Source organism: Drosophila erecta, unplaced genomic scaffold (genome assembly GCF_003286155.1).
Source record: "Drosophila erecta strain 14021-0224.00,06,07 unplaced genomic scaffold, DereRS2 tig00000152-arrow-arrow-pilon, whole genome shotgun sequence".
Classification (NCBI taxonomy): domain Eukaryota; kingdom Metazoa; phylum Arthropoda; class Insecta; order Diptera; family Drosophilidae; genus Drosophila; species Drosophila erecta.
This window is the reverse complement of record NW_020825211.1, coordinates 1,978,942-1,984,941: the sequence shown is the minus strand read 5'-3', so window position 1 is coordinate 1,984,941 and position 6,000 is coordinate 1,978,942.

The window sequence follows — 6,000 nt, the reverse complement described above, 5'->3', positions numbered from 1 at the left end:
TATGCCTATCCCAACTTTTATGATTTTCGAAAAAATAAATTTTAACAAAATTTCGCATTTTCGATAAGGGGTACCCCCATCAAAATTTGCGAAAAATGGCAAAAAATTAGAATTTACTTTTTTAAATACACGTCGATGGGAAATTTTGTTACAAATTCAACGGGGTATGACATTCTAGGTTTGGACAACTATTTTTATTGCTATCGCAAAAAAACTGATTATTTTTATCAAAAAATAATCATAAAAAAAAATGTTGTCAAAAATCGGATATTTTCAAACTGGGTTTTCGCCATAACTTAGTCAAAAAAGAAGGCACAGTTAAAATGAAGACAGTTTTGTGCTGCTAATAAACATAGCTAACTATGCCTATCCCAACTTTTATGATTTTCGAAAAAATAAATTTTAACAAAATTTCGCATTTTCGATAAGGGGTACCCCCATCAAAATTTGCGAAAAATGGCAAAAAATTAGAATTTACTTTTTTAAATACACGTCGATGGGAAATTTTGTTACAAATTCAACGGGGTATGACATTCTAGGTTTGGACAACTATTTTTATTGCTATCGCAAAAAAACTGATTATTTTTATCAAAAAATAATCATAAAAAAAAATGTTGTCAAAAATCGGATATTTTCAAACTGGGTTTTCGCCATAACTTAGCCAAAAAAGAAGGCACAGTTAAAATGAAGACAGTTTTGTGCTGCTAATAAACATAGCTAACTATGCCTATCCCAACTTTTATGATTTTCGAAAAAATAAATTTTAACAAAATTTGGCATTTTCGATAAGGGGTACCCCCATCAAAATTTGCGAAAAATGGCAAAAAATTAGAATTTACTTTTTTAAATACACGTCGATGGGAAATTTTGTTACAAATTCAACGGGGTATGACATTCTAGGTTTGGACAACTATTTTTATTGCTATCGCAAAAAAACTGATTATTTTTATCAAAAAATAATCATAAAAAAAAATGTTGTCAAAAATCGGATATTTTCAAACTGGGTTTTCGCCATAACTTAGTCAAAAAAGAAGGCACAGTTAAAATGAAGACAGTTTTGTGCTGCTAATAAACATAGCTAACTATGCCTATCCCAACTTTTATGATTTTCGAAAAAATAAATTTTAACAAAATTTCGCATTTTCGATAAGGGGTACCCCCATCAAAATTTGCGAAAAATGGCAAAAAATTAGAATTTACTTTTTTAAATACACGTCGATGGGAAATTTTGTTACAAATTCAACGGGGTATGACATTCTAGGTTTGGACAACTATTTTTATTGCTATCGCAAAAAAACTGATTATTTTTATCAAAAAATAATCATAAAAAAAAATGTTGTCAAAAATCGGATATTTTCAAACTGGGTTTTCGCCATAACTTAGCCAAAAAAGAAGGCACAGTTAAAATGAAGACAGTTTTGTGCTGCTAATAAACATAGCTAACTATGCCTATCCCAACTTTTATGATTTTCGAAAAAATAAATTTTAACAAAATTTGGCATTTTCGATAAGGGGTACCCCCATCAAAATTTGCGAAAAATGGCAAAAAATTAGAATTTACTTTTTTAAATACACGTCGATGGGAAATTTTGTTACAAATTCAACGGGGTATGACATTCTAGGTTTGGACAACTATTTTTATTGCTATCGCAAAAAAACTGATTATTTTTATCAAAAAATAATCATAAAAAAAAATGTTGTCAAAAATCGGATATTTTCAAACTGGGTCTTCGCCATAACTTAGCCAAAAAAGAAGGCACAGTTAAAATGAAGACAGTTTTGTGCTGCTAATAAACATAGCTAACTATGCCTATCCCAACTTTTATGATTTTCGAAAAAATAAATTTTAACAAAATTTCGCATTTTCGATAAGGGGTACCCCCATCAAAATTTGCGAAAAATGGCAAAAAATTAGAATTTACTTTTTTAAATACACGTCGATGGGAAATTTTGTTACAAATTCAACGGGGTATGACATTCTAGGTTTGGACAACTATTTTTATTGCTATCGCAAAAAAACTGATTATTTTTATCAAAAAATAATCATAAAAAAAAATGTTGTCAAAAATCGGATATTTTCAAACTGGGTTTTCGCCATAACTTAGCCAAAAAAGAAGGCACAGTTAAAATGAAGACAGTTTTGTGCTGCTAATAAACATAGCTAACTATGCCTATCCCAACTTTTATGATTTTCGAAAAAATAAATTTTAACAAAATTTCGCATTTTCGATAAGGGGTACCCCCATCAAAATTTGCGAAAAATGGCAAAAAATTAGAATTTACTTTTTTAAATACACGTCGATGGGAAATTTTGTTACAAATTCAACGGGGTATGACATTCTAGGTTTGGACAACTATTTTTATTGCTATCGCAAAAAAACTGATTATTTTTATCAAAAAATAATCATAAAAAAAAATGTTGTCAAAAATCGGATATTTTCAAACTGGGTTTTCGCCATAACTTAGCCAAAAAAGAAGGCACAGTTAAAATGAAGACAGTTTTGTGCTGCTAATAAACATAGCTAACTATGCCTATCCCAACTTTTATGATTTTCGAAAAAATAAATTTTAACAAAATTTCGCATTTTCGATAAGGGGTACCCCCATCAAAATTTGCGAAAAATGGCAAAAAATTAGAATTTACTTTTTTAAATACACGTCGATGGGAAATTTTGTTACAAATTCAACGGGGTATGACATTCTAGGTTTGGACAACTATTTGTATTGCTATCGCAAAAAAACTGATTATTTTTATCAAAAAATAATCATAAAAAAAAATGTTGTCAAAAATCGGATATTTTCAAACTGGGTTTTCGCCATAACTTAGCCAAAAAAGAAGGCACAGTTAAAATGAAGACAGTTTTGTGCTGCTAATAAACATAGCTAACTATGCCTATCCCAACTTTTATGATTTTCGAAAAAATAAATTTTAACAAAATTTCGCATTTTCGATAAGGGGTACCCCCATCAAAATTTGCGAAAAATGGCAAAAAATTAGAATTTACTTTTTTAAATACACGTCGATGGGAAATTTTGTTACAAATTCAACGGGGTATGACATTCTAGGTTTGGACAACTATTTGTATTGCTATCGCAAAAAAACTGATTATTTTTATCAAAAAATAATCATAAAAAAAAATGTTGTCAAAAATCGGATATTTTCAAACTGGGTTTTCGCCATAACTTAGCCAAAAAAGAAGGCACAGTTAAAATGAAGACAGTTTTGTGCTGCTAATAAACATAGCTAACTATGCCTATCCCAACTTTTATGATTTTCGAAAAAATAAATTTTAACAAAATTTCGCATTTTCGATAAGGGGTACCCCCATCAAAATTTGCGAAAAATGGCAAAAAATTAGAATTTACTTTTTTAAATACACGTCGATGGGAAATTTTGTTACAAATTCAACGGGGTATGACATTCTAGGTTTGGACAACTATTTTTATTGCTATCGCAAAAAAACTGATTATTTTTATCAAAAAATAATCATAAAAAAAAATGTTGTCAAAAATCGGATATTTTCAAACTGGGTTTTCGCCATAACTTAGCCAAAAAAGAAGGCACAGTTAAAATGAAGACAGTTTTGTGCTGCTAATAAACATAGCTAACTATGCCTATCCCTACTTTTATGATTTTCGAAAAAATAAATTTTAACAAAATTTCGCATTTTCGATAAGGGGTACCCCCATCAAAATTTGCGAAAAATGGCAAAAAATTAGAATTTACTTTTTTAAATACACGTCGATGGGAAATTTTGTTACAAATTCAACGGGGTATGACATTCTAGGTTTGGACAACTATTTTTATTGCTATCGCAAAAAAACTGATTATTTTTATCAAAAAATAATCATAAAAAAAAATGTTGTCAAAAATCGGATATTTTCAAACTGGGTTTTCGCCATAACTTAGCCAAAAAAGAAGGCACAGTTAAAATGAAGACAGTTTTGTGCTGCTAATAAGCATAGCTAACTATGCCTATCCCTACTTTTATGATTTTCGAAAAAATAAATTTTAACAAAATTTCGCATTTTCGATAAGGGGTACCCCCATCAAAATTTGCGAAAAATGGCAAAAAATTAGAATTTACTTTTTTAAATACACGTCGATGGGAAATTTTGTTACAAATTCAACGGGGTATGACATTCTAGGTTTGGACAACTATTTGTATTGCTATCGCAAAAAAACTGATTATTTTTATCAAAAAATAATCATAAAAAAAAATGTTGTCAAAAATCGGATATTTTCAAACTGGGTTTTCGCCATAACTTAGCCAAAAAAGAAGGCACAGTTAAAATGAAGACAGTTTTGTGCTGCTAATAAACATAGCTAACTATGCCTATCCCAACTTTTATGATTTTCGAAAAAATAAATTTTAACAAAATTTCGCATTTTCGATAAGGGGTACCCCCATCAAAATTTGCGAAAAATGGCAAAAAATTAGAATTTACTTTTTTAAATACACGTCGATGGGAAATTTTGTTACAAATTCAACGGGGTATGACATTCTAGGTTTGGACAACTATTTTTATTGCTATCGCAAAAAAACTGATTATTTTTATCAAAAAATAATCATAAAAAAAAATGTTGTCAAAAATCGGATATTTTCAAACTGGGTTTTCGCCATAACTTAGCCAAAAAAGAAGGCACAGTTAAAATGAAGACAGTTTTGTGCTGCTAATAAACATAGCTAACTATGCCTATCCCAACTTTTATGATTTTCGAAAAAATAAATTTTAACAAAATTTCGCATTTTCGATAAGGGGTACCCCCATCAAAATTTGCGAAAAATGGCAAAAAATTAGAATTTACTTTTTTAAATACACGTCGATGGGAAATTTTGTTACAAATTCAACGGGGTATGACATTCTAGGTTTGGACAACTATTTTTATTGCTATCGCAAAAAAACTGATTATTTTTATCAAAAAATAATCATAAAAAAAAATGTTGTCAAAAATCGGATATTTTCAAACTGGGTTTTCGCCATAACTTAGCCAAAAAAGAAGGCACAGTTAAAATGAAGACAGTTTTGTGCTGCTAATAAACATAGCTAACTATGCCTATCCCAACTTTTATGATTTTCGAAAAAATAAATTTTAACAAAATTTCGCATTTTCGATAAGGGGTACCCCCATCAAAATTTGCGAAAAATGGCAAAAAATTAGAATTTACTTTTTTAAATACACGTCGATGGGAAATTTTGTTACAAATTCAACGGGGTATGACATTCTAGGTTTGGACAACTATTTTTATTGCTATCGCAAAAAAACTGATTATTTTTATCAAAAAATAATCATAAAAAAAAATGTTGTCAAAAATCGGATATTTTCAAACTGGGTTTTCGCCATAACTTAGCCAAAAAAGAAGGCACAGTTAAAATGAAGACAGTTTTGTGCTGCTAATAAACATAGCTAACTATGCCTATCCCTACTTTTATGATTTTCGAAAAAATAAATTTTAACAAAATTTCGCATTTTCGATAAGGGGTACCCCCATCAAAATTTGCGAAAAATGGCAAAAAATTAGAATTTACTTTTTTAAATACACGTCGATGGGAAATTTTGTTACAAATTCAACGGGGTATGACATTCTAGGTTTGGACAACTATTTTTATTGCTATCGCAAAAAAACTGATTATTTTTATCAAAAAATAATCATAAAAAAAAATGTTGTCAAAAATCGGATATTTTCAAACTGGGTTTTCGCCATAACTTAGCCAAAAAAGAAGGCACAGTTAAAATGAAGACAGTTTTGTGCTGCTAATAAACATAGCTAACTATGCCTATCCCAACTTTTATGATTTTCGAAAAAATAAATTTTAACAAAATTTCGCATTTTCGATAAGGGGTACCCCCATCAAAATTTGCGAAAAATGGCAAAAAATTAGAATTTACTTTTTTAAATACACGTCGATGGGAAATTTTGTTACAAATTCAACGGGGTATGACATTCTAGGTTTGGACAACTATTTTTATTGCTATCGCAAAAAAACTGATTATTT